The sequence below is a fragment of the Pelmatolapia mariae genome, linkage group LG9, assembly GCF_036321145.2.
Source record: "Pelmatolapia mariae isolate MD_Pm_ZW linkage group LG9, Pm_UMD_F_2, whole genome shotgun sequence".
Classification (NCBI taxonomy): domain Eukaryota; kingdom Metazoa; phylum Chordata; class Actinopteri; order Cichliformes; family Cichlidae; genus Pelmatolapia; species Pelmatolapia mariae.
The window spans coordinates 13,659,595-13,672,081 of NC_086235.1; the positions used below are offsets into that span (position 1 = coordinate 13,659,595).

At 40.3% G+C, this 12,487-nt stretch overlaps 1 protein-coding gene across 5 annotated transcripts in view; it reads right to left on the bottom strand.

Annotated features, from left to right (window-relative positions):
- abi1a (abl-interactor 1a) overlaps nt 1–12,487 on the bottom strand; it is a 51,722-nt gene that overhangs the window by 23,595 nt on the left and 15,640 nt on the right. The gene's annotated exons all lie outside the window — the stretch shown is intronic.

Sequence of the window (12,487 nt, forward strand, 5' to 3'; positions counted from 1 at the left end):
AATTAAGAGATATGACAGAGTGCTGATTACAGTCATCCTTTTTTAACCTGAGAACGGCTGCCGGGATACAAGAGGCTCTTGACATAAAAACGAACTGTAGTGACAATATCTTCCCTGTGCTGCGAACAAACCAATGCACAATTTAGTGGATAAGAGCCCCATTATGATGGGATTTGAGCCAATAGCTTTGACTCCACATGCAGCTCAGAGATAACTCCCAAATTGTCATATATCATGATCATCTGAAAGCAACTGGGCCAAAATCGAATCAGCCCATTTGGCTTCCATTTGCAGGGGATGTGATGGAGCTCAGTGATCGGCTGAGACGGAACAAGGCAGAAAGAGGGGCAAAGGAGGACGAGGGATGGGCTCAGTCAATCTAGACCTGGTTTTACTTCGAAAACAAAGCTTTGCTCACATTTCACCACTGATTCTAAAGAAAACTGAAGTCATAGGCATTGCACACTGTCATAAGATTCTATGAGGAAATAGACAAAACATGAAAAGTTCACTTGAAACTGGAAAGAGAACAGTTGTTGAAATGCGGCAGCTAAACTGGGAAAGCATCTGTTCTTGGCTGCACATACTCCCCATATCAGAGAACAGCGTTCGGACAAACGTCATCGCAGCTGGCAAGGGCAGGAAGTTAGAAGCAGCGTAGCGAGTTCATCTCCATCCTGTACAAGCCCTGCTGCAGCAGTGCAGAGCCCTGATGTTACACAAGTGTTGACAGAAGGGTAAATCTGAAACCACCTTGTTTAGCAAACTTCCACACAGCGAGCAGCAACACCCCGTGGATATTGCATTGCTAATCCACTGTCCACTGTCCAAAGAACATTAAATGGATCTGACAAAAAGGTCTAAGTATGAGAGTGCATTCTGGCTTCACCCCATCGGACTCACCCAGCAGGGAACCCAAATCTGAGCAACTGCGACTTAACAGCCCATCTCTTCCCTCGACTGAGCGGGGAAATGCTTTTCCTGACTTTTCAACTGGCACTAAAAAGGTGTTTACTCGATCCCAGTGGTCCATCTGCTGGGTGGAAAACGTCTTGCCAAACCGAAAGGTGCATGATTCACATGTGCTCTCAACCACTGCCACCCATATGTCTCAGGTCTACGGCTGTTTTCCCAAAACACTGAGCAGTTCTGGCTCTGGTGTTTGGCTTATCCATCATCTAAGGGTTTTTAGGACTTTAAAGTGCCTCCCACTTCGTTGTCTGCTTTTATTGAACTGCTCTTTTCATTTGTCACCTTGAAGTCCTCTTTTTTCGGCATCCTTTTATTTTATTTTTTTCCTCTCTTTTTAACCCTGCAGTTCTTCCCACACCCAGAGGAGTCACCCATCTATGACTAGTGCAGGGATTTAGGTCATAAATTGGAGCTACTGCCAACATCATCAGCGTCATCCACATTCAGTCAAGAATGCTTTAGACTTGGAGACTTTTTCCCATTTTGGAATATGAGGGAGTCGGTGCAGTGCTTGCCACAATGAGAAATTCTTGTTGTGTTGTTAGTAGCAACGAATGGCTAAATATTTAGGATTTATTTATTTATTTTGAAGCCAGATTGTTACCGTTTTGGTAGAGGATGTGCTTGGAACACTTGCAGCTCAAAATGGGACACAAGGCAAGCTATTGTAAACGATTAACTTTAATCTTCCAGGAGTCAACTTGACATATTGGGCAAGTGCACTAAAGAAAGAAAAATCAAAAAAGAAAGATACAATCCCCAAGTCAGAAAACACTTTAGCAATGAAAACCTAGGTCGAGTCCAAACAGCATCCCCACTGTTGTCAAGTGCTTCGTCAAAGGAAAATATTTGGGTTCGTCAGCATTACTTTGCTAATGTTCGTATTATGCAGTGTACTCAACTTTCACTGTAGGTTGCATACCCCCCCCCCCCCCCCAAAAAAAAACAAACAAACAAACAAACAAACAACACAACGTCAACGAAAGCCAAAAAAACTTTGCAAACAACTTATTGTAACTGTCAGTGTAGCCCACCCAATAACAATAGATCGCTTTGGATCAATGTCCCTCCCAGCCTGCTCACCAGTGATTGATGCCAGTTGATAGGTGAAATTGGTTGCAAAGAGGTATATGGATAGCTGTGACCTTTGAGATGTATCGATTGCAGTGTTAAGGTACAATTTTTACTTAGAAAGGCCAAGGGTTTCCATTTCCAGTTTACATCGCACATTTACAGCTTCATGACCATTTGGTGAGCAGTTGGTAAGTGTTTGCAGACAAGTCAGTATCTTCCATGCAAACTATGGACGCCCATGGCAATCTGCTAGCAACCAAAGCAACTGCACAGAGGTTTTTGATGTAGTACAATCTTTATGTCCAGTTTCACTTAGCAACTGGTCAACAACTGACACAAAAATTATAAGTCTACTAATAAAACCCCGAGGCCCCGTAATTTAAACACCCACTGTAGAGGACTCCTCTAATTTAAAAACAATACCCAACTTTGAGAACACATCGCTTTCTGGTCTTCAAATCTAAGTCGACCCCCGCTTTCAATGAATGCTTATTGCCTCTTTCAGGCCACTGCTCAGATAAGGGGGAAGGCTGGACTACTTGGGAAAGGAGGTCATACATTGACAGAATGTATCCACACAAGATCAGCAGAAGGGGCATAAATCTCACAGTGAAGTGGGAACGGCCAAGCAGAGGTCTAGGGTTGGAATTTCAAAGTCTTGAACAAACGTAACTTGACAACTTCCCACCAGACAAGCACACAGTGTTTTGGCGAGCGAGTTGAGCAGCGACTTAAAAGAAAAGAACTAAAAACATGTACACTTTATCTGGAATTGAGACAGTTGCTTTCCCTTCGACACGTACTGGAAAGAGAAGAAAACAGCCTTTTCAGCACTTTGGCAGACTGGCCGCAGGATGATATCCTCGGTAAAACGCCAACTATGCACAAACGCACGGACAAACAAAAAGCTTCCCAGCGTGTACTGTAGGCGTAGTAAGGATGAGCTGGGCACTTACACTCAGCATGGGGAAAAACCTACAACTAGACAAACACACCCTACATACCGATGTTTCTGTGTGTGGCTTGCCAGACCAGACAAATGTGTCAATAGTTAATAACAGACTTCAGCTACAGATAATTATAAGATCTGAATAAAATGGTTCAGCAAACTGACGAGAGAAGAGAATATCTATGTTCTTAAGTCCATGAGAGCTATTTTTACCACCATAAATCAGGACTACACGATGATGATGTCCAGACTTTGGAGGTCCTTGTTGTACTGGGCGATTACGCCGTTCACTCAAACATCTGAACCTCAATTTCAGCCTTGCTGCAGATTAAGGAGTGAGGTGATGACATCCTAATGAGGCCATCTCTTCTTTTCAGCCTTACATCTCCAGTAAATCTTGACCATGTGCAAATACCCTCTCTCAGCAAAGCACTTTTCCCCGCCTACAAAGAGCAGATTTGAACAATTTGCAATGCTCGGTGTGTTCAAGCAGCTATCTCATGATGAAGTGCTTTCCTGCTTCTAGGTCTGCTTCCACAACAGTCATTTCCTACACTTCCCAAAATAACTTCATGACAGAAGAGTCCTGAAAATGCTGCTATTGTGAAACGTGGAAACACTAGCTCACAAAGGAGCTAGAGTTCAGACGTACTATTAAGACATCTTGTGGTTGTGTTTCACAATTATGTAATTAGGCTCATCTTGGCTGGAGAGACTGACTGTTCAATAGAAGAAAAAAATAAATAAAAATATATTTTTTTTAAAATTGAAAAACACAAAACCACAAGGATCTCTTAAAAATCCAACCCTCAGAGTCCTAAAATAACAACAAAACAACTCCCAAAGAATCCATATAAGGCAGCATTAAACTTGTTAATCTCAAGGCAAATGACTGCTATTAGTTTATATTTGGTTCTAACAGAGGAGGCTCTACAAGCTTTTTCTGTGATCAACTATAACTTCTTACAGATGCCACAAGATGGATAACCATAAACCATTCTGTGTATTTCAGCATCAGGCATAAGGCGTGGCTTTACAAAGAGAAGGCATCATGTCAGATGAAGAACTGTTATTTACTCATGTATAAGTCGATGTGCTTTCTCATCTTTGCCATAATCCTTTCCTTCTTTAATGACAAAGGCCTGGCATTAAAGTTTGACTTTGCTACACAAGTGAATGTTCCACAAGTAATGAAATGCAGAAACTGGTTTGACGTGATTTATATTTGAGAAAATGACTGTGAATATGAATATATTCATTCATATTGATCAATATAAAACTGCCTGCCAGGAGTCCATATTTATTGCATAATGCAGTGCGTTTCATCACCGACCTCTGCAGTCGTGCATATGAGAAGTAGCAGGATGCAAGCCAATGAAAAAACTTGATACATCATTTAAAAGGATTATCTCATCAATCTCACAACACTGGCACGTAAAGTTGAAAGAAAAAAAACCAAACAAAACCTTGGGCTTGGGTTTTTAATTGTGCGATGTGTAATTCTACATCGCACAATGTAGAATTACATTGTGCGATGTAGTCCTTATAGTGCGGCTCTGCGTGGTTTGGGAAAATAAATTAGAAGTATTTAGCTGAAGTGTATTTTATTTATGTTAGTTCTTTTTTTAACTTGTAGTTCTAAATTGGAAGATTATTGTAATATTGAAATATAAAAATAAAATTATATTCTATTATTTTTTCATCGCTCAAAATAAGCGTCACCCTCGCGGAAGCCGGTATACCCGCCGAAACGCTGTGCATTTATCGAGACTTTCAACCCCAGGTAGGCCAATTATGGATCTTTGGATCCACATTATGTCAGCAGCTATTCTCCACCGTGAACTATGTTAAAAACAAACACTGCTCGCGCCTCACAGATGACAGCTTACAGTCCTGCGTAAAGATGAAAGTGACTTCGTACAACCCCGATTTGCAGACGCTGTGCGCAGAGGTTCAGGAGCAGAAGTCCCATTGTAAACATATCACGGCAGACCCGACGATGTTTCCGTGAACATGCTTTTCAGCATCTCTTTATTGACCACTTTTCACACACGGTTGCTGTCCGCATACAGCCGGCTGTAGCTTTTCAGCTCACAGCCCGACATATACCAACAACAACACAACAGCATATAGCAGGAGTGATTGCGGGTGCTACTCAGGTGCGTCCGCCTCCCCTGCAGCGGCGCTGCAGACCACGCCCCGCCACACACATTAACCATTCATTAAAATAAATATTTAGGCAGAATTTTGCAAATATCTATTTTTCATTTTTTAGCAGCATAGTGCTTTTTTTTTCCCAATTATTTTTTAAAAGTCAGGTCAAGGCTCCAAAAGCCCAAAGGTGATATAAGGGTGGCGGCTCACAACAGTTTTTGTTTGCTACATGGATCATTTTTGTTCAGCTAGGTGTCTTTCTTTTTGTTATATTTCTTTAAGAGTTCAAAATGTGTTAATTACATAAATAAAATGTAACTTTCTCTATAGCACTTAATGGATTTCATAAGCAACATACCTTAGTTGTTCACACAAAGCATAAAGGTAAAAAACAATATATACAGTGTTATCTTCATTTTAGATGTCAAAAAGTATTTGCGGCTCCCAGTGTTTTCTTTTGCGTGGAAACCGGGTCCAAATGGCTCTTTGGGTTTTAAAGGTTTGCTGACCCCTGGTCTAACCTGTTGCCAGTGCCACTATTAGACATTTACATAAAGATGGAACAAATGAAAGCAAAACAAAGTGTAGATGTTAAGTGAGGGACCTCTTAAAAGATTAAAAATTGAAAGTACAAAACACTGCTTCACATTAAAGTGGAACTGTTATGCTTTTCCTTGTTTTCTGTCACATATGCACACTGTTTCAGTGCTGGATGCCCATATTAAACATGGCCAAGCCTTCAAATAACAAGGTCAGTGTACGTGCAAGCAATGCCCATGGGCCAAACGCTCAGGTTTCAGACAGTTTTTTCTACTTTTGCCTCCCTATGATGTCAATGAGAGCAGATGTTTACAAGGGAGCCAATCAGAATACAGCGTCCTTAAAGGCAGAGGAGTTTAAAGGGCTTGTTTCCTGAAGTGCCATGCAACTGTACAACACAAATAAGGATTATTTGATTGTTGTAACATTGTAGTTCAAAATGAACATTATATGTGGCTTTAATAAGGCCCGGCATTTTGTGTAGCAGTTAGTTTTGTGAAATAATGACAAAAGTTTGTCAGATTCATGATCATTACACTTATTAACGGTCTAAAAAGTTCCTAATCTAAATCCTAATTCTGTAGAATTTGGAATCAGATGTGTGCAGGCTACCTTCATGCATATATGGGTTAATTTAGGCCACATTACAGTCATATAAAACCCCTGTGAAACTATACAGCCATTTCTTCCCATCTCTGGTGTTTGTGGGCACTGACTTTGGTTAATATTTAACAGATTCTCTAGCAGTCTCTAAATACAAATAAATGTCCCATAATGCACACTTTTCCTTTAAATGTAAGACAAGTTTGTTTGGGTTTTTTATCTTTTGCTACATAGTACAAATGGTTTGTACGGGCATTCGCATTCCTCAAAGTAGGATCTTAAAGAAAGTGCTGTTTTGGTGCAGAAACAGCTTTTACTTGTTAATAAAGTCTGCATTTTAATAGAGCGTAGGAGCTTGGAAATGTAAAAGCTGTCAGTATTTCACAAGATAAAGCAAACACTGGGGGGAAACAGAGGAAATATTCTGATTTCCTTGAGAAATATGTATTATATTTTTCTGCTTTGTTATCAGTATCGTGAACCAGTGCCCCTGAGGACTTTGCCCTAGATTTGAACCTCTTAACTCTGTTTGTGCGTTGTAGCTGTAGCTTCCCACTAACTGTGTCCAGCCTCATCTGTAAGAGAAGCTCCATCCAACACTCCCAAATCCACAGTGAGGCAAAACGGCTGCTGAACAAGAGCAAATGCCTCTTTGTCCAATGCGTTTCTCAGCGTGATTACAGCCAGCACATCTGAATCCCGTCATCTGTAGAGTCTAACATTTGTCCAAAACGGCCCTGCAGCGAGGCCGCTTCTCTGAGCGGTTAAAGCGACACAGAGCGTGTCAGAGCTTCCATGTGCACTCTGAGCCAAAATGGGAGGTCAACTGCACTGTGGGGAGTTCTCAGTTTGGCAGCTTCGGTTAAACATCCCTCAAAAATCCGATCCCTCTGGCAAATCCAACAACCCACGTGTTAAACGATGGAGCCAGGATTGGACAAGTGTTAAACCTCGAAGAAAGGCTCTCAGAGACACACAGAGAGAGAAAAACACTATTAAAATGAGCCGGGAAAGCATGCCAAGGTCGACGCGGTGTTTGCTAACACAGCACATATGGAAACACCTCAGCTGGCCTTTGCAGTCTCACTTGGGCGGCAGCCAAGGCAGCATTCTGACTGAGAGCTGAAGTTTACATACAAACTGAAAGCTGAGAGCAAGCATTTACCATTCCCAGACTAAGAGGTAGACAAAATTGAGAAGAACAAACACCTAAAACTGAGACTCAGCTGCAAAATGAAAGGAAAAGTGAAGGAAAAGCATTTCCCAATCGGCCGTGTTGACGCAAAGGTGTCAAACAATTCCCTACACTGCTCTTGTGGTGCAGAACAAAGGTGCAATGATTAGATGCAACCGGAGAGTTGTTGGCTGGGAAAGAATGCACTGGTAATAATGAGGAGGCACTCTACTAGTGGGGAAGGGTGGGGAAGGAGGAGTAACCACAGAGCAGAGGAGCTGATGAATCACTAAACAACCTCAGTCACCAGTTATTTCACATCATCACTCATCCGCCCTTTAACATCCATCCATGTAGGACAGAGTCACACGTCGCATTCAAGCTACAAATTCTACAAGAAGGAGAAAAATGCGACAACAGAAAATATGGGATTAACAGAAAAATCATTAAAAGCTGAAATTATTTATTTAGTGAGAATGACAAACAATTATTTCTTGAGGTTCTCAAATGTAAAGACTTGTTTTTAAATATTTTATAGAACAAACATGTTTCAATTAAAAAAGGGGGGAAATTGAATAACTGGCAAACAAAATGAAAAGTTTCACTTTATTCCCAAAGGAGTAGTTAGATTTCTTTTAAAGCAAAACAAAAAACAGGATGATAAATACTGTAAGTCTGTGGGAAACAGACAGCAGTAAGTGTACCATAATATTTGGTGGTTATCACATATTTTATGGTTAAACAGTTACTTGTTTGATAAGAAAAATTATTATAAACTGTAAAGTATAAATCATGGCCTTAGACTAAAATTGCTTCCTGTTGTTCATCTGGTCATTTAATCAAGTAAACGCTTCAAATAACAGCAATGTCACAAATATATTATATCTCTCTGTTGGTCTCCTTTCTTACAGGTTTGATGGGCTGATCAACAAAATTTATTTTAAAATTTGCTACATATTGTTTTTTACAAAAAATTTTGTACATCATCCATTTTTTTCTTTTTAATGCTTGCTGTTACGTAAGCAAAAGTAACACACAAGCATGAGCAAATTAAGCGCTCCCTAAATCACTGCTGGATATCATGCCTGTGTGTGCCAGTTACAGCCGTTCCCTGCACCGTGCAGCTTTACATATCCAGGGTGTATCAAGTCAAAAGACGAATACATACACAACAGATAAAAGGTTAGAGAAGCACAAACCAAATGTCTGGCAACAGAAGGTGATCCCTACAAGCTGATCGTCATTATCCACTGTTTGGAAACTTTAGTGCAAGTGATGTGGGGTTGCGTCTGTGTCACAAAGCAACACAATTAACTTAGTCAACCATCAAAAAACATCCCACAAACTGCAGTGTAAAGGAATGCCAAGAAAAACAGCACAATAGTTTCCAAAGTCAACTCAGAGATCCTTAAAAGTGAGCATGTACAGTCAATCAATCTATCAAAGAGCATTGAAATCTCCAATCCAATCACATTGCATTTTGCTAAACATAATGAGTAACAAAGCAGAAATATTGCTGAATTACTGGACAAAGATATTCAATTACTGGTTATACTCAGATATGCTTGTGAATCTGTAGAGACATATAAAAGATGTCAATGTGATTTAATAAATAGAATTACAAAATAGGTCTAACTTCATTTAGACGTCACAGATTTGTGAATTTCTTTCTACAGAATAATTTTCTAACCCCCCTTTTTTTTCGTGAATCCAAACCTTCCAATACAAACCCCATATTTTAAATAACTGCTGTTAAGAGGCAAGAGACCACACAAGGATCTGACCGCCGATCCTGCCACATCACTATAATCCACTGAACAGTCATGTAGAAAAACGTGTAAATATCTAAGAGTGGAAAGTAGACCACCTTGCGAGAGAAAGGAGAGAGCAAGCAGAGGGATCAGCAGGAAACACAAGAAGCACACAGAAACGCAGACAGAACGAGAAGGTTCCAGTTCCTGTTTGGAGCAATGCCATTTCTTCCTCAACAGGAGGTCAGCAAGTCAGCACTGCAGCACAGACACAACCTTAATTCCTAGCATGCATGCTCGCTTATCACAGCCTTTTACACACACAAGCAGTGGACTGTAAAGGCATGCAACTGCTCATGCGAGGAATGAGGATTGAAATGACAAATAACTGAAACAGTAAGTGTGCCAACCTGGCCTCATAAACACAAACCGAATCCGACTCTGAACACAAACATGGGCTGGCTCATGTGATCAGATAAGAATATTGTGTAACTGTAGAAACACCATCTGAGTGAACCTCACAGCTGTGGGAACAAACTGAGTTTTCATTGTGCGCATGTGTGTGCGTATCAGCTGCTTTCTGCATTCACTGCGTTCACCGAGTTCAGTCTGCACACAAGCCAGGTCCAAATGTAAGAGAGAGTGATTGAAATCACTAGAAATAAATATGAGCTGGCAAAACAAACAGTAAAGTATTTTCAATGCGTCACTTGCTTTATTACTACACTGTCAAAGGATCATTTTCATTAGATTAGTCAACACTGATGGATCGATTTGAGCTATAATGCAAGTGCAATCTACAGTTTCACAGGATAAATGCTAGAAAGTTAAATCAATTCATCTAAATATTTTACAGGGTTTATTACTTGCACTTTTCCTTTTATTTTGATATCATTTTACTCTGTTGTGCTGTATTGATGCTGCATTCGCACAGTCTTAAAAGGTCTTAACGATCACAGTTTCCTCCATTTGTGGCCTAAGATTGAGTTTCTTCCCCGATGCAATCAGTCAAAATGTTCAAGACGATAACTCAAGAGAACTTAAGACTGTGCCACTAAAAATGGTCATAACCACATATATACACAAATCACCAGGTCTTTATTTATAGGTCAGAATGTGAGTTTAAGTATGCGCCCGTCTTTTTTAGTGTGGCATATTTTCATGCTCAATTTACCGACATTACCTTTGCTTCGTTCTCGTCTTCGATTAGCAAATGTAAGCATTACAAAAAATTGAGTCATTTTATTTAAAAAGATAAGATTACCGTCAAAATTTTGCTCACACTGCAGACGTTCAAAATCTTTAACTCCTTATTTTGTACATCTGTTATCAAATGTCTTTTGTTATTTAATAGTCTTTTTCACCAAAATGTAGCCAATAAGAACAGCTATAAATGTTGGTTTAATTTACTCCCATTAAAGAAAATGTGAATGCTGTGTAGTTTTCTTCAAACAAACAAACAAAAAACAAAAATCCACCATTGTGAAAATAATGAGCGCAGAGCTGAAACAAAATAAAGAATCACAAAAATCACATATTCATCGTAATAATCTAATATATTTTCTTTCATTTAAGCTCAGTGTGTCTCTGCTGCATCATTTGCTGATTATTTGTGCTGGTTTCTCTCCTCTGCTCTTTGTTTCACTGTGAGCAGAGCAGCAAAGAACAGGAAGTCATGTCACTGAGTTGATAACGACACTGCAGACTCACCACCACCCAAAAATATTGGCATAAAAGCGTTTATGTAATACTTATTTACCCTGGAAGCTTTAAGATACATTATTATATTCACTAGGTTGTTTCTACCCTTTCTCTGGCCTGTAACTCTTCCAGTAATTCTATGGCTCATCAATTTTGCCTTAAATGAAATGCTTAATAGTTCATATCTTTATTTGGTCAAGTTTCTCTCCTCTGCTCTCTGTTTCACCATACAAGCAGAGGAGAGGTACGTCATCACCTCTAATAGAAAGTCTTGACCAAAATGGTAGCCAAGAGCCATCTGTTTCTTCAGGTGTCTTTCTTGATAAATTACTTTGTTTTTCCATCATGTCCCATCTTTCCATATCTAACACTTACTCATGAAAAACTTGATGTAACTACGATTGAATCAGACATCTATCGCAGGTAAATGAGGGGGCTTTACTCTCTCTTGCTGTATTTTCAGTGCCTCTGGGTGAATTGCGTGAAATCAAATTACGCAATGGAGACTGAATTTAAGGAGAACGCATCCAAAAACACATACACCCTTTCTTCCCGTCCTCCCTCTCTATTCGGGGTATCACAGAGAGGTTCTCAATGCGAGGCACCGCTTTCTTCCGCCGGACAAACAAAGCACTCCCTGTTCGCAGCCTCTTAGCAGCCACTTCACACGCAGCACAAGGTGGAAGCCCCGCTAGCTACTCTATTCTCCCTTTAGACCTTCCGCCTGAATACTGCAAAGAGATTGTAAATGGCAATGACAGCAGGGAAGGTGACACGCCAACAAACACCCAGAGGAACACATTGAAACATTTATGTAAGTTGTACTGCAGCAGGACAGTGATATCCACTAAATAACAACAAGTAATTTGGGTACGATCAAATGTAGCAGAGACTAGATTTTTACAAAATGTTGTAAATATAAAGACATCACATTTATGTTTTCTGATCTGCTACAAATGAGCCGAGCTTCATCTTCTGTGTCCATCTGCTTCATATCGAGTCTGCAGACAGCACAATATTTTTGTCTGACAAGATGGTCACACTGTCAACTGAGTCAAAAACAAGTCACAATTTCTTGCTGTGCCTTGGCAGAGACAGCACAAACTACAAGTTGGTCACTGGCCAGTCATAGCTTGGCATTTCTCAAAACTCATGATGTCATGATGAAGAAGGGACCAAGTACTGGAAACAAGAAGGCCAACAGATAAGGGCACAGACAGCTGTCTCGAGTTTGGAAAAAGAAAGAAACGGGAAAAATTAAGCAGGGATTGCCTGATTTCTTTGGACTCCTATTGTACGACATCACAAACACATGGTGGAAATTTTTACAACAAATAAAATAACTTTCATGTGCTATACGGAGCACCCTACAGTTTTCTAATTTGGCAAAACAGAACCCACTAGTCACTCGTATGCACCCCAGCACAAAGGTAAACAACACAGAATGTGCTATATTCCAGACGGAGAGATGCCATCACAAAGCAGACACACCCTGACCAGAGTGAATCCCTCCTAACTGTGGGCAAACCAAAGAAAGCTGCCATGACGCCAGCACACGTCTCACCACAG